Source organism: Castor canadensis, chromosome 10 (assembly GCF_047511655.1).
Source record: "Castor canadensis chromosome 10, mCasCan1.hap1v2, whole genome shotgun sequence".
NCBI classification, from domain to species: domain Eukaryota; kingdom Metazoa; phylum Chordata; class Mammalia; order Rodentia; family Castoridae; genus Castor; species Castor canadensis.
Window position 1 is genome coordinate 128,726,870 of NC_133395.1, and position 21,819 is coordinate 128,748,688.

Here is a 21,819-nt window from a genome sequence, read left to right on the forward strand (position 1 = left end):
TCTTCCTACTTGAAATTTTGAGGCAGTTCCTCTGACACCTCTCCTGTCTGCCACTGTTCCCTCTGAGCACGAGTGCCACTGAGTCCTTCAGGGTGGTGGGCTTGGAGAGGTCCCTAAGTGTCAAACTCCAGACAGATCTGGAAGATTCAGCATGAAAAAAGTAAACATGTCATCAATCATTTTCTATTGATTATATGTTGAAATTATGTTATTTTCATAGGTTGAATTAAAAATAGGGGAATTTTATTTTCAAAAATTAAAATAATTAAACTTTAAAACATCTGTGTTGAGGTAATTTCTCTTTAAAAATACAAATGACTTCGAAATCTAAAAATGTATCCAAATATTTTCAAGATAATTTCAGTTGGCAGAGGCAAGTAATCATTCTGACTTAATGGGTGAACTCACTAATGAGGACCAGCCACCACAGGAAAGAGAGCCATTGTCATAGACTCGTCAGAGTAATGAGATAACGAAGTTAATGATATTGTCCTCAATGGACGGACACTGGCTTCCTCTCAGGGCCCCCATTTCCAAACATTTGTTCTGTCGCCCCGAGTTTGTCCCTTTTCACAAAACCTACCAGCTGTGCACACGGCCAGGAAAAGGCATCTGATCACAGCACTCACATCAGGGCAGAGCAAGTAGACAACTTTTCTCCCTTTATTATCTACTTGTAAAATGTTATAAGCCTGTAAACTAGTTAATTTACGAGCCGTGTTAATAATTTGCTCACACTTGATCGCGGGTTTCACAAACACAGTTTCCAGGGAGGTGGGAGGATAATTTGTAGGTCTGGCTTCTCTGTGAAGGGGACACTAACTAATTTGACACAGTAACATGACATTGATGGCCAGGCACACTAATGACCATTCTCCAAGATGTGGCTGTCAGCCTGCTGCTCGTTCCAGTGAGGACCCAGCTTGCTTTGACTGTGGCTCGGGACTCGACGCTCAACTAATTATTCAGACAGCGACATTAATGAGAACCCTCATGTTTATTTCCAACAAACTAACCAGTGCTTAGCTTCCATTTGTCTGATATGGTCACTGATTAATCTGTATTTCATGAATAGTAAATTTGAACTCTCATCTAACAAAGAAGTACCAGAGAAAATAAGGAATGGCTGATTGCAAAACAAACTCGGTCAATTCAACTTGTTCTCTGCCTCGAATATCATTAAGGACAAAGTGACAGCTAGCAGGGAATACTACAGATACCAAGAAAAGGAGATAAATCTTTTTAATCACTCATGGCCATAGACAAGCTTAGTTTTTTGGCTGAGGCCATTGAAGATGATATGATCAAGAGAGACACTCCCATCTCCAATAAACTGCACCATCTTCAGGACTTCATGAACAGATTAAGTTTGGTTTTCCATGGGATAAATGAAAAGGTTTGTCTTACGTGCTCTTTCAAGCTGACAAAAGTTCGATCTTGATTAAACTGTCTCAAGCATGATCTTTAGGAACACGAATAAACACAGTTGTGGGGTTTTTTTGCAAAACTGTGAGGGCTTTTAAAATATCCATTTATATATCTCATGTCTAGTCCACTAAATCTTACAATCAAGTTCTTTCGATTTTAAATTGAATTTCTATTTTGGTATGACAAATTTGGTCCTTTGTTTTACGATGATTATAATCCTAAAATATTCATATAATTGTAATGTAAAATGAATAACTTTTTAAAAAGGTGAGGTGCAGATCTCTTAGGGGTACTGAAAAATTGAAAACGCTCTGGGTGTGGTTCATTGCAGAAAGTGCAATTCAAATTAAATAAGAGGTGGTGTTGCAACAAAGGGTTCTATCTGCCGCCCAGGATAAAGAATTCTATTCAACACTGTGTGGCTTCTGATAGCAAAATAAATATGAGTCCATGTCCATGGCTTTGTGTAAGTACACAAAGTCACTGTGTAAGTACGTTTTCTAAGTACGTAACGTATTCTTAACCTTACTTTGGAATTGTAATTTTAGAGTGCTAAAGTGCTGAGGTGGTATATGTGTGGGAAGGACAGTCAGACTGGAGGCTAATTCTTAAAATACATTTAAGTAACTACTCAGATCAACTGCTCCTAACCAGCCTGTCTCCAAGCACTATTTCCATGGGTACCTACTATAGGCAGGTTCTCAGGTTGTCAGTGGCACTTTATTTACGGTAAGTGTTTGTCCTCCATAATAATCCGAGAAGGGTGTGTGGCCACGACTGGCTAGATGTTCCTGAAATCTATCTATCTCATCTCCTTCCTAGGCACAGAGCTGGCATCCTTCCCTGCTGTGTGGGTCTTGTGACCAACTCCAGGTCAGTGAGATGAAGGTGAGTATGTGCGGCTTTCTTTCTCCTCCTCAGGCCTCCTGTACCATCCCTAGTGTCACCCAGCCGAGGGCCCAGAGATGCAGTGGGAACACCTAGTTCCTAAAGAGAATGGAATCACTGGGAGCAGTAAAGCTCAGGTTCCTGAGAGACCACTCAGAGCAGAGCCACCTCCCTGTCCTCATCAGCCAATACCACACTGTGAGTTGCCCAAGGAGGAAGCTTGCATTGGGGTCCAGCCTCTGTGATTCTGGGAGGTTTGTTATAGCTGTCAATACCTTTCTGTTTCTGCCCCCATCCCGACCCCCAACCTGACTGCTAAGGATGGAACCCAGGGCCTTGCACAAGCCAGAAAAACGCGCTAGTTCTCAGTAATACCCTAGGCCCCCAGCTTTTTTCCTGCAGTTGTTTTTCCTTCTTTTTTAAATTTTATTTTGGGGTGCATACTAAGTACATACTCTACCACTGAGCTACGCCCTGGACCAGTACTCTCATGCTAATAACATAGATCAGTCTAATTTCTCCCAGGCTTCCACTTGAGTACTAGGCAACCCTAAGTGAGTAAAAACATTGTCAATTTGAGAAACTCCTGACCATATTCTGTTGTTGTGATCAATGGTTCCTCTAACCAAGTTAGGGTAGAACAAGAAGAGAACTAATAGTTAGCCTATTCTTGAAAAGTATCACAAGTGTTTTTCCCTAATCTTCATGTAACCCAGGGAGGAAGTTGATTCCCATTCTGTGGATGAGAACCCTGAGCCTTTAAGAAGTAAAATATAAGCAAATACCCCAGAATGCTAATCCTGGTGATATTTTCTAGCTGAATGCATTATTAGCCTTTTGGATCCAAACTTCACAGAAAATGCATTAGCAGATACTGCTTACGAAAGAAAAGAACTCTGTGGCTAAACTCAAAACAACATTTTAAACAAAATGCATGAAAAAATGTTAAGTCGTACAATGGAATGTCAGAAGCTTCTATGGAGGTTTTGAAAAGCAAGCAACTACTACAAAGGCAGAAGCAAAAGAGATGTCTTAGCTGTTCTTGGTGTTAAAAAAAAGAAGCCACAAATTCATACAAAAATATGTATCGAGACTATATTGTTGAGTATCAATGGTTTAAACGTTTATACATCTTTATTGTCTGTAGAGACGTGTGTGATTGTATGTGTGAGAGTGGCAGTTTACTGTACTTTAATTATGTTCTACAAACAAGGGTTGCAAACATTTTCTGTAAAGGAAAGGACAGTGAATATGGTAGCTTATGTAGCACAGTTGTTCACCTCTGCCATTGTAGTAGGAAAGCAACCAGAGTTAACATGTAAACAAATGGGTGTAATGGTGTTCCAATAAAACTTTATTTATACAAAGAAGCTGTGGGCCAGGCGTAAAGGGTGATAATTTGCCAACTTCTGCTTTACAAAAGTGTTTTGGGGTTTTTTTGCATATTTGCACATAAAATACTATGATTTTTCCTCTGTCAAATAATGGGACATGGATTCTCATTAGCATATTCACTCAGGATATCTGACTGCCAGGAACGAATCACTGATGTTAAGGGGCAGTAGCCTGAATTTGCCAAAGGTTCAAGACAGGACAGCTGGTGGGGCTTGGCTTCCAGCAGAGGTCTCACCCCAGTGCTTGGTTCCTAACCCCACCTCCAACCGCAACCATGCAAAGCACTGGCTGCATGCCTGCCATTCTCAACAGAGATCTAAGCAATGTCTGCAACAAAAAGTTGCTGGAGTTTCTTCTGCCAATAGAGTCAAGTGCCTGTGTGGAGGGAATGTAGATAAGTTGCCTTAGAGCCTTAAAGTGAACTTCTATCAAGGATGATTTTTAAAAAAAAGAAAGAATTTGTAAATTTTTAGATGTCCCTGGAAGAGTGAGTGATGGGAAGCCAGAAGTGATATCCCCTGAAAGTTTCAACGTCTGCCATAAAGTCTCTCTAAATTAGAACCAAACAGTTTTCTTGGATTTGGAACATGTTCTTTATTAACTAATTTTAAGGTAGGAGCTATGTGTCCAGTGTGAATATGCCAGAAAAAAACACGTCAAGTATATTCCTCCATTGTTCCCTCAAGAATGTGAAAGCCATTGTAACAAGGATTTAGTTCACTTTTAAGGGGAATGGCAAAGCTCAGATATATACACAGAAAAATGCATATTTAAAAAAAAAGTAAGCTCAGTTTAAAAAGAGAATAGGCAATTCAGTTTCCTCCTTAATGTTTCATTTTAACAGGTAGGGTGCAACATAATTTGAAACATAAAACATTTAAATTTTGTAAGTCTGTTTTACCTAAAATGTCAATCAAAACAAAATGACAGTCCACTCTAACAAAAGAATGTTTTGTAGTCACTAAGAATGACACTATAAATGGAGATATGTGTACAAATGCTTGTTATAAGGTCACAGAAAGTAAGACAAAAATTAATCCACAATAATTCTTAACTGTATAAAAATACGTACCAATGAAGAACAGAAAAAAACCACACAATTATTATTTGCTGAAGAGGGATGGGTTAGATAATATTTCTCTTTGAAACTGTGCTTTCCAGATTTTCCAAAACAAAGTCACTTCTAAAATATGAAAGTTGTCTAAGAAGACTTCCTTCTGAATGGCTTTTCACTGTATTTTCTCCAGACTGGGAGCGTCTTGAGAGCAGAAGCTCCTGTCACCTCCCATGTCCCAAGCACAGTGTTGACAATGTCTTAAGCACTCAATTAACATTCCTTGAAGCCATTGAACAGACCACCTTATTTTTTTAAGTCCCCTTAATGAGATTCCATAAATAAATTAAATTTTTATACTTCACGTCTTTAAATTAAATAATCTTGTTTAAAGACATTGATCGCTTACAGATTATAGCTGTAAATAAATTACTTGATGCAGAATTAGACTTTCTCCTCTCTCCTTTCTCAATGATAGCACACAGCGATTTATCTTTTAATGACTTCAAGCAATTCTAAGTCATTTGCTCTTTAAAAACAAAATACATCTTGTTCCGGAAGTTGAACATTTCATAAATATTTACCCCAAGTGCACTGCCTGCTTTGAAGCTGGGACGAGAAGCTCCTGATTGACAGGCACCTTCTGTGCAGAAGAAGGAGAGAGACCTCCCCTGTAGGCTCACCAGCTCCTTGGAGGTTCCTTCCTAACAGACAGGAATGTATGTGGCCATTAGCCCTTTCCCTCCCTCCCTCTCTCTTTCTCAATGGCTCCCAGGTATTTTTTTTTTTTTTTTTTTTTGCAGTACTGGAGTTTGAACTCAGGGTCTACACCTTGAGCCACTCCACCAGTCCCTGCCTTTTTTTTTGTGATGGGTATTTTTAAGATATGGTCTCCTGAACTATTTGCCCAGGGCTGGCTTTGAACCATGATCCTCCTGATATCTGCTTCTTAAGTAGTTACAATTACAGGGGTGAGCCACCAGCTCCCAGCTCCCCAGGCACTCTTAGGATGGAGACCAAAAGACTTCCTGTCTTCTCACAGCCCGGCCCTTGGGGACATCTCTGGCTTCCAGCATAGTGACACCATTGACCCTGGCCCTGCCATACTTCTCACTGAGCCTTTGCCCCAGGCTGGAAGGAGAAAGACTAAAGACTACATGAAAATGCCAGTCCCTATCCTGATAACCACCATGGTCCGCACAACAGTGGCAAAACAACACTTAACTTAAAAAAAAAAATAGTGCATAATGAAGTAAGAATTCTGCCACACATTTTCCTCCACTGAAAGCATCATTTTCTGGGGGGAAAAAAAATCCCAGATCAGTAAGCAAAAACCTCAAGTCTGAAAAAGCAACTTTTCAACTTTTAAAGACACAACCAATTGTCTATCCGATCAAGGCCACAGTGAAAGCATGGTGGGAAAGGGCTGGTTAGGGTTCAGCATCATTTTGACTGCTTTTCCCCCTGAGCTGTGAACTCCATGGGGAGAAGAGAAAGCAGAGGCCGCCAAGTGAGGGTCCGATGCACCCGCCACACGGGATCAAGTATTTCTTGACTGTAGAAGGACTGCAAGCCACAGGACAGTCATCCACAAACTCAACTGCCAGATCACACAGAGGAAGACAGAATTTAATGAAAGACATCCTCCCCATAATATACAAAACTTAAGGACCACCACAGGCTGCCATCCTTCTTGGACCCTGGGATGGTGACGAGCAGGGTACAAAACCATATGACATTGGGTTTTGTTTTAATCAACTTAGGTAGCCAAAAACCACAGTGAAAGAGTGAGTGGGACACACATGACAAGAACTCCATTTATTCTCCCTAGACACGTGGGAGGGTTTCCCACTTTCCCTGGCATTTATGCGGGAACCACATGCCTCATTTCTAGCCACTGGTAGTTGAACATGAGCAAGGTACCAGCCTCCACGCCTGCTGAGACTATGGGGTCCCCTTTTCCCCTTTTCCAGGGAGACCCCACATCCCACGTGGCAAGCATAAGGTGGAAGGAGTACAGGAGACATGCTCTAGCACAAAAAGAGCACACTATGTGCCTTTATTATATCAAGCTACAAAAATCTATGGCATGCTCATCAAAGCAGCTAATCCTGCACATCCTGACTAAGATGGTGGTGCCTCACTGAGGTCCTCATCAGGATATACCTTCACTGAACACTCATTTCTGGTGTCTCCACCACACCCCCAGAGCCCCTGAGACCATGTCTTAATATTGTACGTATACTCCTTGCAGGAAGACTGCCATATCCCCAAGTAAACAGCTATTGCTGACCAAAAGAAGCAATAATTAATTCAGAGGGAAACCATGTTTGAAGGGGAACCTAGCTTGAAATTGAGACAAATGAGATCTCTGCTTCCCAAAGCCCCATCCACCAGAAAACACCAACCAGCGCACCTGGGAGTGATTGATGCAGAGGCTGAACTCCAGCACAAGAGGTCAGAAAGGGCTTCACAGAAGAAATGACCTTCAAGGCTTGAAAGGTGAGTGGGAGGGGGGCGGTAGATAGGGCTGGGTGGAGGGCCAGGACATACAGGTAGAATTGTTCAAGGACACAGCTAATAGGTAAGAGCAAGCACCAATACCAGTCCTTTACCCAATCAATCCTCTGCCTTCTACAATGACTTTAAAAATATTGAGTTGGGAGTGTCAGGACTTCGAAATGTGAAAACAAGGCCAAATGCACTGAGAAATGCAGAAGTAAAAGAATGCTATTCCACCCTGCGAAGTGTCTCCATAGCATCCCTTAAGTCAAAACACTTGTTTTTCTACCACTGACAGGGCAAAAGGAGTGAGTTACTCGAATGAAAATTGCTTTCCTAAATTATCTGAGAAAACAGTAGCAAGAGAAACACAGCAGCTTCAGTTCATAGACCACACTCATCCCTCTTAAAACCCACCCCTGGCTCCCCTATAAATATAATTATCCCACAAAAAAAAAGTGAGTTTTGATTCTTCTTTTAATCCACAAAGCCATAAGGAAAGAGCACTAGAAAAGGTCAAGCAAGAGGCCCAGGGGACAGTGGATGCTGGGGCACCTATGTGTCTCAGTCATGAGACGAGGGAGCCCAGGGAACACAGGTGCACCTTCAGGCAGTCATTCCTACACCTGGGGTGCCAACTCTAGCACTCACCAGAATCACCTGGTGGCTCTTGGCAACAGGATTGCTTGGCCTCCACCACAGTGTCTGGCTAAGACCACACCAAGGCCAGAACATTTAAATTTCTAACCAGTGGCCAGGTGATCCTGCCACTGGTGGCGGCTCAGGCGGCAGGTTCTGAGGACAATGCTGGTCAGTGATTCCAGCCTATGTCATCAGGGCACCACTGCACCCACCCAAAGCGAGCAGAGGTTTCTCCCTTCACCAGGCCCAGCTCTGCCATTTTCTAACCTTGCTCACCCACGCTCTAGGGCCAAGGCCTTCTCCTGTCTCCTAATGAGGCCTCCTTCCGGAAAACAGTGGAAACTACACACCATTCCATTTCAGGTTAGGATGAAGCCCAGCTCTTCGCCAGGTAATATAGAGCCCTGCTGAGGTCCCCAGCCTCCCCACTCTGACAGCCCAATCCCCAGGCACCACCTCTGGCAACTTGGGCCTTTCTGGTCCCTACCACCCTTTGCTGACTCCTAGCTCTGAGGCCGGGCCCTACCCTCCCCTGTGCTGGAAGGCCTCCTCTGGCACTCTGCCTATGAAGACTACTCTTAATCTTTCATTCTGAAGTCCAACTCATCTTTTCTGAGAGCCTTTCTCTGAGCAGACTATGGAAGAGGCCTCCCAATGGTACGTTCTTCCTATTGTCCTCCTTCATGAATTTGCACTGCTTCTGCACTTACTTCCCTCTGCTCCCCTCTGCAAGAAAGCAAACTCCAGGAGAGCAAAGACCTGGTCTGTTTCTTCCCTGCTGTACACCCTCCCTCTGCTCTGTCTGCAGCATAATGACAGTCACACAGCAGGTACTCAAAGGGCCCTTGATGAATCGAGGAATCACTAAGTCTCATTGACCTTTGCTAGCCTTCAGCTAAGAAAAATTAAAGAAGGCTGGGTGTGGACGTGGTAATACATGCCTGTAAATCCCAGCTACTCAGGAAGTGATTGAGAGGATCATGCTTTGAGGTCAGTCATGACAAAAAGCTAGTGAGATACCACCTCAACAAACAAGCCAGGCATGGTGGTGAGCATCTGTAATGCCAGCTATACATAAGTAGGAGGATAATGGTCACAGGCTGATCCAGGCAAAAAATGTAATACCCTATCTAAAAATAACTAAGGCTAGGAGTGTGGTAAAGTGTCTAATTACCAAGTGTGAAGCCCTGAGTTCAAACCCCAATACCACCAAAAGTAACAATAAAAGAAAAACTCAGTGACTTCAAGTTATAACAAATGATAAACCCCAGAGTGATTTGCAAATAAATGGGTAAGACTAAAATTACAGAAACCTGTGCTGAGATTTTGGTCACAAGAAGTTGAAGTGGGTTGGGGACTAGAAGAGATTGTCCTGGTACATCCCATAACACCCCCAAAGAGGCCCACCTTGTCCCCCTGTCCTCTGAAAGTCATCACACGTGATATCTGCAACGTGGGGTCTTGAACCAATTTCCAACATCACCCACTGGTGCCACCAGGTACGAGAAGAAAAGCTCTGCACAAGTTGAGGTCCTCTGCTCTGGACGATGGAAAAATCACTTGTAAGTGTTCTATGTTAACCACAGTTGGTAATTTTGTCACAGGTGTTTGACTACTAGGGGGACAAAGCCTTTTAAGATACAACGCCCCATATCATGTCATTGTGCAGCTTCAGCACCACACCGAAAAGCTGACAGAATTTTTCTTTCTACGCCCTGGCAGCCAAGCTTTGATGCTCCATGATTTTGCTAAGGGCACCCTATATACTCCAAAATGTTCACACTTTAAAAAAGAATTTTAACACAACCCGTCATAAAAGCTGACACTAGTACCCTGGAGAGGAAATCAAATGACACAAGTTGTACCTGACAGTTCAACCCAGGATAAATACTCTTTGTAAGGCAGCCAAAGAGTTGGGGAGAAGTTGAAGCAAAGAAGACGAAGTGAATGAATATGTAAAGTGTGATCTCCCAAATGAATGTTCTATAATTACAACAAAATCATTAAAATGCACGGAGCTTCAGGAAAGCAGTGTAGAGGGGTGAGCATGGAGCCAGTTGGGGTGTGGACACTGGCTCCATGTGCCTGCATTCTCTCTAAAACACATCAGAAGAAGGGGGAGTGAGTTCAAGGATCTCGAAGGTTCTTTGTGCTCTGCACACTCCTGTATCTATGGAGGTTTCTGGATGTGCATCTTAGCTGCAAAGACAGGTGAGCCCACTTCTATCCTGCTCATAGGCCATCCTTCAGTGAAGACTGAGGCGTGGGGTGTGTTGTATCTGTTCAAGTAAAGTTATGTTTCCTCTACTACAGGAGGGTGAGTTGATGTAGTAATTACCTGTTACTCTTGACAAGTAAGGTAATTAATGTAGCAAAATACCACTGCAATGTGTGTAAATTTAGACCACCATAATTAAAGCACCCGTCTGTTCAACAAACTGTTCAATTAAGAAAAAATATTGATGGTGTACATTTTTTGAAATTAGAAAACGTATGGAATGAATGAATCTCCCTTGGTTGGCATCATTTCTAAAATGCTTTCTTAGCAGGGGGCAGCCAGAAAGGCTATCTAGTTGAGTGACTTCACTAAAACACAGAAGTGCTTCCGTACACGTGCTATTAGGACAAACGTGGCTTGTGCAAGTGTTTTAGTTAGCATTTTCCGTCTATAAAACAGAGCAGTCAGAAAGTAAATCCAAGGAGTGTCTGTACTCCAAAACTACTGCAAGTAGCAAAAAGCTGAAAAGTTACTACCGTGTCATACCCAAGAAACAGGGCTGTCCTTAATCCTCAGGTACCCTGGCCTCAAATACCACTTACATGGAGCTGGGTGCACACACCGCAGCACCCAACAGCAAGCAAACAGCTGCTGTTTCCCTGGCACTCTTGGCAGGGTAAATGTTGGGTCAGAGTTGACTTCAACTCTTCCTGTGTCCCCCGGTCATTTTCAGATGCAAATGTTCACTGTATAGCAAGACTTAGCTCCTGGCCAATCTACTTTAGAAAGTCTCTAGCCACACCAAGAGTGAAAATGCCTGAGAAAATTAGACCAGACTCCACTGAGACTAAAAGAGGAGGGAAAAACAAATCTGTTACCATATCAGTAAGAAGGTGGATAGCTGTAAATTTAGTGAGACAGAGAGAGAGAGAATAGAATAGAAGGCAAAGGAGAGGAAAGAGGAGAGAGAAGAGAGGGGAGAGGACAGAAGGGAGGGGAGGGGAGGGGAGGGGAGGGGAGGAGAGGGGAGGGGAGGGGAGAGGAGAGGAGAAGAGAAGAAAAGAAAAGGAAAGATAAAAGAAGAGAAAAGAAAAGAAAAAGAGGGAGGGCGAAAGGAAAGAAGGGAGTGAGGGAGAAAGGGAGGGGAGAGGAGAGGAGGAGAGGAGAGAGCTTCTGATTTCTGATAGCTACCTGAGGAATTCAGAGAGACTAAACAGATGATATGAGAAGCAAATGGTGCATGTTTTGGTGTCATGTGTCACACAATAACACATATACCTGTTGTGTCTTTTTTTGTTTTTCATTTACAGTTTTAAAGCAGATCATTCCTTGGATGATGTAAAAGTCTAAAGAGGCAAGAGCTAGCATGTATCTTCAAGGGAAGTCTCAGCTTATCATACTAAACCAGGTCCTAAATGTTCCGTATCTGAGGACTTGGATGTATCCCCAAGTAAAGAATAAAGAGTACAAGGAGACATTCTAGGCTGAAACATTTTAAGGAAATTAAATACTTTCTCCAAGTAAAATACTCCAGTTTCACACTTGGAAATAATAACAACGTTATTAAAAGACAAATGTGATACAAATCACTCTCTTCTAGCTATTGATTTAAACAAAGCTGGAAGGCCCAAGCAGGGGAGATGATTTTACAAAAGAAGACTTAGAATTTTTATTCTATGGTAACACTGGAGTGCTAACTTATAAAATGACACTTTTTTCTTTTGGAGGATACCAGGATTTGAAATCAGAGCCTTGTGCTTGATAGGCAGGACTCTATCACTTGAACTACACCCCCAGTCCTAAGATGAAAAAAAATTTTAATTCTTCTAGCTTCAAAGGAAGCTAAACATTACTATGATAAGAACACAGAATAAAGAAACAAGCTTGGGGATCTGATTCGTGGACTGAAAACTAAAATTTCTGATTCTCAAATGCTGAAGAACCCTCTATAAAACAGATGACCATCCATCTTGCTTCTTCTCACTGAATGAATTTATGAGGATGAAATCTCCTCAGGAATGGATTGCAAAGATTATACTGAATGTCATCTAGTGGGCTATGGTGACATTACAAAATACACCTAAGCCATTTCACACGAGCTCTCTCATTAGATCATAACAAACTATTACAGTAAGATTAACCCCACCTCGCAGAAAGTAAATGAGGCCCAGAAGCAGCTGAAGGAGGTGGCAGAGCTCCCCAAATCTACTGTACCGAAACAGCTTCTCTCCTCAGAATGCCATAAATATGACTCTTCTCCCCACAGACTTCCTTTACAGAGTCTGCTTCAATGATATGTCGGCCTTAGGACGTAAGACTTAAGAGTTCTGGCTTGAATCTTGAAATTCCAACCCTCAACCCAACAGGCATACTGGCTGATAGGCTCAAAAGCTATGATGGTGTCAATCATTAAGGAATCACTGAAATTTCGAAAAAAGGTCTGGTTTCAAATTCTGACTTTTGTTGTTTACTAGATAAACCAAACTGGAACTTGTGACCCTAAAAGCCCACCGGCTTCAGTGCTCAGTAGTGCCTCAGATTTGCTTCATTCCAATAGAGGGCTCAAAGAGACCCAATACCACCACCTTCTGTTTCCAATTTGTTATATAAATTGGTGATTAGTTGTCTTTTAACCTTTTTCTTTTGATCCTTCAATAGCATCACACCACCGTCCTCTTTCATCTCACAGAATCCTAGAATGAGAGAGCTGCAGGTCATGTACATTCTCCAGATGGAGAAACTGATGCAAGAAACTTAAAGAAGGTGACTGAAGAGAAAGAAGTGAAGTCCCAGAATTACCAAGATGACACCTGTCATGTGTAATCATTTCTTCTAGCTATAGACACTTGAGAGTGAGCAAAATGCAGGATAGATTCCTCACCCTTTTCCATTCTCCAAATACATAAAAACTGGGGCCAAAACAAGAACCCTAAATAGCTATGGGGTGTACCACTGCAATTGCATTGGTGTCATAAGGTGTTAAAATGTGTGAGTCAATGTCTCCTTGGCTGGAGTGACATGAAGCAAGTTGGGAGGGCCGCAAAGACTCAATGATGTGCAGTTATTCAAATGCTGACCTTACGTGTCTAAACATCATGTACACTGCCTTTTTACACATGAGAAAATTATTTTAAATTGATGTCAACAGTAGGAAAGGAATATGTAAAGCACTGCTGTCTCAGAGAGTTAAATATATATATAAATAACTGAGATATAAAAAACTCTGTAGACAATCAGCAAAACAATACCTTGAAATGTTTTATCTATACAGATATCATATAAAGAGAACATTATATTTTTATGTGCCACATATGGTGCTAAGAACTCTTTTGAATAATCCCACTTAACTCAAAGGTAGCTGAGAAACGATGACATTTTCAGCTCATATAGTAAAGTGGGTACTTTTATACCCCCCTTCTTCAAATGAGAAAACAGAGCCCTGAAATATCAAATAACTTTCCAAAAGTCACTAAGTTACTGAGTACTAGTAACTATGCCAGAATTGGAAACCAGATCTCTTTCCCTCAACTTGGGTAATTATTTAACAACTCCTCCACCAACACTTCAGAACATATCAGCTCATTTACGTGATAGTAAGTCTCCAGGTTAACGTTGACACTAGACACCACAGCAACTTGGAAAAACAACTTTGTTTTAAGAAGCTCCTTCAAAATAAAAAATACTTTTTGAGCCAGGAACATGAAGACTGATTAATTTCCGGGTGATAGGAATAACTGTCACCCCTATGAATGTCACCCCTATGAATGTGAAACACAATGTCTCCCTGCTGTTGAGCAAACTTCCCTTGGAAGTTGGTGGTTTGGTTATAAGAACAATTAGAATACCATGGCCTCTAAATGTTTGCATTCTCTCCTTCTAACAAAAGTTATGAGATAAAGCCACGCTGGTCCTGGTTTTATGTCCAGGATTTTATTTTTTATTTTTGGCGGCACTGGGGTTTGAACTCAGAGCCTCACATTTTCTAGGCAGGTGCTCTTGCCACTTGAGCCACTCCACCAGACCTATTTTTGTGATGGGTATTTTTGAGATACGTTCTCGTGAATCATTTGGCCAAGGCTGGCTTCAAACTCTGATCCTCCTGATCTCTGCCTCTTCCATAGCTAGGATTACAGGCATGAGCCACCAGCACTTGGCTTTTGTGCAGCATTTTGTTAAGAAAAAAACTGCTGCATGCCTATCTAAATTGTATGCAAAATGGTATTAATACAAGCCAAGAAAAACAAAAAAAAATGGCCTTATTAGAGATTTAATGTTGGATGATCCACAAAGATGATCAGAAAGTGATAATGAGATAAAGTTCTGGGTCATTAAACTTCCTCATTGCTTTTGCCAGGGAGGGGGAATACTGGTGTTAGAAACTTCTGGAACAGAGTATGACACAAATACTAAAGAAGCCACCACTCAGGAGAGGCACTGATAATACACTAGGAGACTACTCAGAAAGGCAGTCATGGTTTGGTTAGGAATCCATAAGTTTTTGCCAGCATCTGGTCTCAAAAGTTCTTTTCTGGGCTGGGGTGTAGCTCGGTGGTACAGCGTTTGCCTAGCATGCACGACGCCCTGGGTTCGACCCCAGCACCAAAAAAGAAAAGACCAAAAAAAAAAAAAAAAAAAAAAAAAGACGTCTTCCTCAAAGGTTCTTTTCTTCTTTCAGGTGTTTTCTCTATTGTTTAAACAGCTATTCTTTCTTTCTTCCCTTGACCTCCTCACTGCTCATGGTGGTTTCTAGAAAATTCTTCCTTTCTCTGACCCTGCTTTCACTGATGTGTTATTTATTCTCGTACCTCTGTGACGATGAGGAGAAAATGCTTCTCTCTGCCAGATAAGCACAGGCAGTTTCCTGAAGTTCCAGCCTTGTAACACTAAGGTGTTAGGCGGAGGACAAGCAACAAGTGCAGGGAACTGTAATGGGGAAGGTGAATGCTCTCCAAACCAATTTCAACCATCCATGAAGGACAAAGCCTCACCTGGGTGCTGGACTAATACCTGATACATTGGAAGGTCCCCTCTATTACTCTTTCTTATCTTCCTTGTCCCCTCCCCACCTTTTAAACTTTTTATTTTATTTTAGCAGTATTGGGGTTCGAACTCAGGGTCACATGCTTGCACTCTTCCACTTGAGCCACACCTCCAGACCTTTTTAGCTTTAGTTATTTTTCAAGCAGGGTTTTGCATTTTGGCCTGGGCCAGCCTCAGACTCAGACACTCCTAGCTGGTAATACACGCCACTATACCCATCTTCTTGACTGCGATGGGATCTTGTTAACTTCTAGCCCAGGCTGGCCTCAAACCATGATCCTCCTGGTCTCCGTCTCTCATGTAGCTGAGATTAGAAGCATGAGACACAAATTTTAAAAATGGGTTTAATTATGTCTTTTTCTCATGTGCATACAGTATGCCTCACTCATATATCCCCCACCCTATTTTTCTCCCTACCATCATCTCCCTCTGGTTCCCATCCCCAAATAGATCCCTTTTATGTTCCTTTTTTTAAATTCAGATCTAGATTCTATATGAGAGAAAACATGGTGGTTGTCTGAGCCTGGCTTAACATGAAGATGTGTAGTTCCATACATTTTTCTGCAAATAATATAATTTAATTCTTCTTTATGGTTGATGGTCCATTTTTAACACAGAGAAGACACACCCCCCCGCCCCCACTTAGGTAGAAGTAGGCAAGGGTATTTAGGTGGAAGTTTATACCAGAGGTCACAAATTAGGGCCCACAAGCTAAGCCCTGTCTGCTACCAACTTTTATACAGCTCATAAACTTAGAACAGACTATAAATGGTTGGGGGGGAAATCAAAGGAAAAGTAGTATTTCATGACATGGACAATACACCTGAGAGTCCAACTTCTAAATCCACAGAAAAAGTTTTCTTGTGGGACAGTGACATTCTCAGTCATTCACGAATTCTTTCTGGCTGATTTGGGGCAATGATTTGAGGTAGAATTAAGCAGCTGAGACTGAGACTGGATGGCTTGTGAAGTCAAGAGCATTTACCACCTGATCTTTACAGAGCAGTCTGCTGGCTCTTGTTTACACCATCATTCTTCCTTCTGTGTGCGTTTTAGGTTACCATCCAGCTGAAGCAAGCCACGGGACCTACTTCTTCTTTTCTAAGGAACAGTGTAAAGTCTCCTTTCTAAAGAGACCAAGTTATGTTCTAAAAAGTGGGGGATGGCTCTCAAAAGGATAGAGAAGCAAATAAAATACAGGTGATATTTGAATCGAAGTTGCAGAACGTGTAAAAGCAAAAGCACGAATAAGGCGCAAGGATGGAGACGTCTGGAAAAACTACACAAGTAGACAGGAGCAGGCGGGCCAGGTTCAGACATAAAACTAAAGACTATGTAAATAAGGCATTCAGATGTAGTGATCTGTCTTCGAAGGTCAGAATGGAGTCTGAAATGTGGACCCCTAGTGGACAGGTCAAAGAGGCCACCCAAGAACATCTACTTGGCCCGCCTCATCGGGGAGAGCGGCAGATTCTTATTTTACATCCACAAGACCCTGACATGCTGGCCAAGAATTCCTAGCCTGGCAACAGGGAAAGCAGTTGGTCCACCACTGTGTCAGGCAAAGAAAACAACAGTGAAAGGCCAAGGCGCTCACTCAGCTGGGGTCTAGGTCAAAGGCTTCAAAATGCTGGTGTTGTATCCAGAATGATCTAAGAAGGTTCCTTTGCTTCCTCTCACTCTGATGGAAATGTTTCCAAAATGCACTTTCTGCATCTTAGAGTAAGTTCACATCACCACTGATGACAATTTCCGCATGAGTGTCTGATATGCACAATGTTTATTCTTTAACAATGAAGTCTCAACAGTTTGACTATACTCGTTTTAGTGGTTGCTTTTTGTAAAACAATCTTACAGCACCGTATTTGCTTCTCTTTACTCTTAGTGAATATGCATCCCTTCTGTGGCCTTTCAGCTACACATTTTTTCCCCCAAGACAGAATTGTTTTTTGGTGGTTCCACTAACAACAATTTCTGTTGTTGAGTCATAGACATTATCGTAGTAGTGTTAAAATTCATCATCTTTTTCTTTCCATATGATTAATGTTTTTAAAACATGCTACTAAAATGTAGAGCTTACCATATCTGAGACAAAAGGACTTGAAATGCTGAATTTTAAATTTTGAAAATAAAACTAGTACAAAAGAATGTCATTATTCCACCTCTACACAGCATTGGAACCTGGTCACCACTTCTAAGTAAATTAAAATTTGCTTAATCTGCTGTTGACTCAGAAGACTGAGAAGAGAGATTCCCAGTTTTTTTTTTTAACTACAAGGAATTCCCTTAAGTCCTAAGCACGCCCACCAACATAGATGAGACTCAGTTTCAAGAGAGTCTACCAACTAATACTTATTAAGAATTAATTAATTCACAGGGAACAGCCACCAAATTGCCAATCAGAGCTCACAGATTGAAATATTTATGGCGAAAAGCCAAGGAACTTGACATTTGGTTAACCCCAGAAGTCTTATCTCATGTAAATGACTAAATTAACTTCAGGCATTTTAAAATACAAAAACAGTTTGATGAAATGAATGTTTGATGCTGCACCCCCACATCCTTCCCTGTAAACCCTTTCCAACAAGGACCAACTGAGAGTTGGGGAGTCATGATATTCTTGGGAAGTTGACTTTACTCCATCCTCATTGGTGAAAACACATCACACAGGACACACCAGATATGTCAACTAACACACTCCAATATATGTCTGCCATGAGTGGACCTACAGCTCTAAGAATTTTTCTGAGAATCTTAAGAAAAGATTCTCTTTGTCTCCCCTACTTGACATATTCAAGGAATTCTACCAGTTGCTAAGAATCATCCTAAGACTGTGCATAGGGCCAGTCTGGAGGTAAGTGAAGTCCACAGAAAGAAAAGCAGAGTGAGAGCTGTATCAAGCCTCTCCTGAAGCCAGTCTAATCAGGACTTGCCAGTTACATTGTTGAAATCTGCCTAAACTGGACTTGACATTGTGTACAACTAAAGTTGTCCTGACTTAAATACTGAAAAACCCCATGAGTGCAGCTCCAAACCCTATAAGTACATTTCATGAACTTTTTGGATCAGAGCACTGAGAGGCATTTTTCTAGTAAAAAACTGATTTTTATACATTTAGCTGTAGATAATAGATGGGTAAACTAACCAATATACATGCATCTAAAGCCTGGCAGATGATTTTCAGAGGTTTTGTAACCCCAGGTCAGGTGCATGACTGTGCAAACCATGAAAGATAACCACATCAGGAAATTGCCTGATGTTCTTCATCTAATTAGAAGATGGCCATGCTTGCTGACATTATTACAGCAAAGTGACGTGACGAGCTGAGCTGTCTCCAGGTGGCTAACAGCAAATGCTTTCAGCTAGCTCTGCATCCAAAAGCACCACTTAACCATTTCATTAACATCCTTAATTTCCAGGGGAAAGGACAAAATTCATTATGATAGAAGACTTGATTAAAGAATGACATATAGTCATCCCTTGGTATTAGTGGGGGATGGGTTCCAGGACCCCGACAGAAACCAAAGTCCATGGATACTCAAGTCACTTTTTAATATAATGGTGTAATATTTACATAGAACCAAATCCATTTTCTCACACACTTTAAATCCATTTCTAGGTGACTTATAATACCCAAAATATTATAAATGCCATATAAGCAGTTGTTATGTTAGACTATTTAGGGAATAATGACAAGGAAAATATTAGTGTAAGTTCAGTACAGACTTATTTTTTTAAATATTGTCGGTCTGTGGTTGAATCCTTAAACAGGGAATTGTAGATGCATAAACCCACTGTATAAGGTGCAAAACTTTAAAGGAAGAGTGGGTGATCAAAGGTACATATAAAATGCTAAAATTTGGGAGGGTTTTGCAAGAGATTGACTGTTGGTCCAGTATAAGAAAATAAGTATCAGTAGGAAAATGCCAGAATTTAGGGCCTGCACTTTGATTAAAATGAAGCGGTTGAAAGAATGCAGTGTGGTACACCTGGCCAAAACTGGAAGAAAATGCTAAGATGTCTCTCTGTGCAAAGCTGTCTGTTTCTGCCACATTTAGGGGAGAGAGATGGAGGGGGAAAGAAGTGACATCCATGCATGGGTACACAAGCAAAAAGCTGCTCACTGTGGGTCAGTTACTCTTCGACATGCTGCTGGAAACAAGGTCAAGAGCACAGGGCACCTTGAAACTGGCTTGGAAGATGTTCACCCAGAAAGGTACAGCTAAATTAATGATTCAAGACACACAAGTAGGTAACAGAAAGCAGAGCAATGAGAAACTAGAAGACAGATGGGGTGGGGTGGATAAACCAGGCAACCTGGAGGTCACGAACTGGAGAGACTGCTCTCCCAAGCCACGGGTGTATGGGCAAATCCATGCCACCAGGACAAAGGCCATGAGCCATGCATGGGCCTTAGCCCCAGCTGCTTAGGAGGCTGAGGCAGGGGGCTCACCTGAACTGAGCCTAGATGATATAAAAAAAAAAAAGATTGCAGTGCACTTGATTCCAAATTTCCCTGATGCAAACATTCCTCCAACTCCCCAAACTCCGGTGCTGTGTGTGCAATGTGTGGAAGGAGATTAAGGAAAAGTGCTAATTTCCAGCTCTGAGGAATGGAAAGTAGGAATTGCAGGGCTCCTTTACCAAAATCCAACCATAAAAACCAAGCCTCCAGGAATTCTCGGGAAGTCTCACAAGGCATAGGATAAAGGCTCAAGCCAATTGTATTAGAATCTCAAAAGTCAGGGTGACCTCAGTTGACAAATGACGTCTCCAACTATTATGGCAAAAGCTTCTGTAATAGGGCCAATTGGGGACTCCCAAGAGAAAGGTAAAGTGTATCCTGAGTTGAAGCTGGTATGAGGACCTGCAGAAAGCTCTCAAATATATTTTCACAAAAAGAGCATCGTCATCATCTGTAAATGGTTCGTGTGAAATTTTACATCACTGGCCACCTGAATAGTGAAAGCACCACTGAAGCTTTCTAATCTTAAGATGTCCCAAACAATTCTACCCAGTTAGTGAACAGTCATGTGCCTAATCACACCCGAAGCCTGAAGGTACTCATACAGGAGGACACTTTCTAGAACCCTGAAAGGAAACCAGTGGTGTCTTATAAATAAAGAGAAAGGGGTGCTGTCTCTTTTCTATCAATAACACCCAACAGACCCAAGCAATAAAACAGCTTTGCTTTGGATGCAGAAAAAAAGAAAAGAAAACATTACAGAACACAGTGTCTTCCTTATTAACCACACTAGCGATTAAGAAAGGGTATAGGGAAGAGAAGTCTTCACCAACTCCTTCACTGGCAAAAGCAAGAGAAGCAATGAGCTCCCATCCACAGGGCACCAGATGAATGGACAGAGGACAGAAATCTCACCCCAAATGAAATGTTAACAAGTTTGTTGACCACAGTGTCCCCCTTATTTCATAACGCAATGAGAATCTTGCCGACTTCTGTGAAATCCTGCTATAAATCACTTAACGTGTACCGGAGCATTTAAAGCTGCCAGCCTTATGTGTTAGAATGCATTTTGGGGGCACGATATTGTCTGTGTTGGCCTGAACCTCCCCACACTGGAAGTCAACCCCGTCTTCCCTTGACGGTTTCCGAGCTGCGACACAGAGCAGAATCCTCCCCAGCTGGCTCTCACGGGCGGGACTGACGCCTCCCCTACCCTCCCTCTCTGCACTTGCTAAGCGAGGTGGGAAAGGCTCCCAAGAATACATATGGGAGCCGAAGAGAACAGCGCATGCTCACAAATAAGATACATATACAAATACACAAAGTAATACATATGAATGTATATAGGAATACATATATAAATATGTACATGAATATGTATACAAATATGAATATGGATGGTTATGTGTCTGAAGCATGCCCTACAAATCTGTCGTCTTCGATGTGCACAAAGATCTTTCTGTATCTCATAAGGCTGATTATAGTGTGGTCTCCATCTCCATCTACTCTTTCTTCTCCTCCCTCATGGAATGTACTAGACTCTCTGTCTATACTGGCATCTACAGATGTGGCTTCAATCCACATCTCCAGCCCAAACTGTCTTCCTAATGTCCATTTCACTGTATTTCATCATCTTCTAGAAAGACTCTGCCAGAAATTAACACCTGTGACTTAAGTGACTGACAAACACCAGTTCTTCCCTTCCCAGCCTGCCCTCCTTCTCCTGTCAGTAAGTGCTATGAACACCAACCTGAATGTCCCAATTGTCTGTGTCTTTCACACCAAAAGGCCCAACATGTTAGTCCCTTTCAGAATCCTCCATCATCGCCTTTTCATCCCCTTGAAATAACTCTCATTGTCGCTCTGCAGATCCATCACAACTCCCTCCGATCTGGGCTCCTCACTCTATCTCTATAAAATGATGAAAGACGAATAATCCCGGGGCTCTGACCAAGAGACTCCTGTGTTCAAAACACCATGGTTGTACCCACTGGCCGTGCAGGCAATCTTCAAAAGGATAGCTCTTGAGTCATTGAGTCTCATTTGAGATCTTCATTCCCTCTCGCCCCTGTGGACCCGTGGGAAGATCATAAACCCTTTCAAAGGCTCAGTTTCCTCATCTAAATTGTTATTGCTGGATAACAATACAGGTTGAGCATCCATAATCTGAAAACCTGAAATCTAAAC

General features: G+C 41.9%; 1 protein-coding gene across 10 annotated transcripts in view; it reads right to left on the minus strand.

Annotated features, from left to right (window-relative positions):
* Positions 1–21,819, minus strand: part of Foxp1 (forkhead box P1) — a 414,133-nt gene that overhangs the window by 360,533 nt on the left and 31,781 nt on the right. The window contains exon 1 of one of the 10 annotated variants that reach the window (XM_074044230.1): positions 10–34. The exons of the other annotated variants lie outside the window; for them this stretch is intronic. The gene's annotated coding sequence lies outside the window, so the exon portion shown is untranslated. Of the gene's footprint in view, positions 1–9; positions 35–21,819 lie in introns of those variants that run through there. 10 annotated transcript variants of the gene reach the window in all.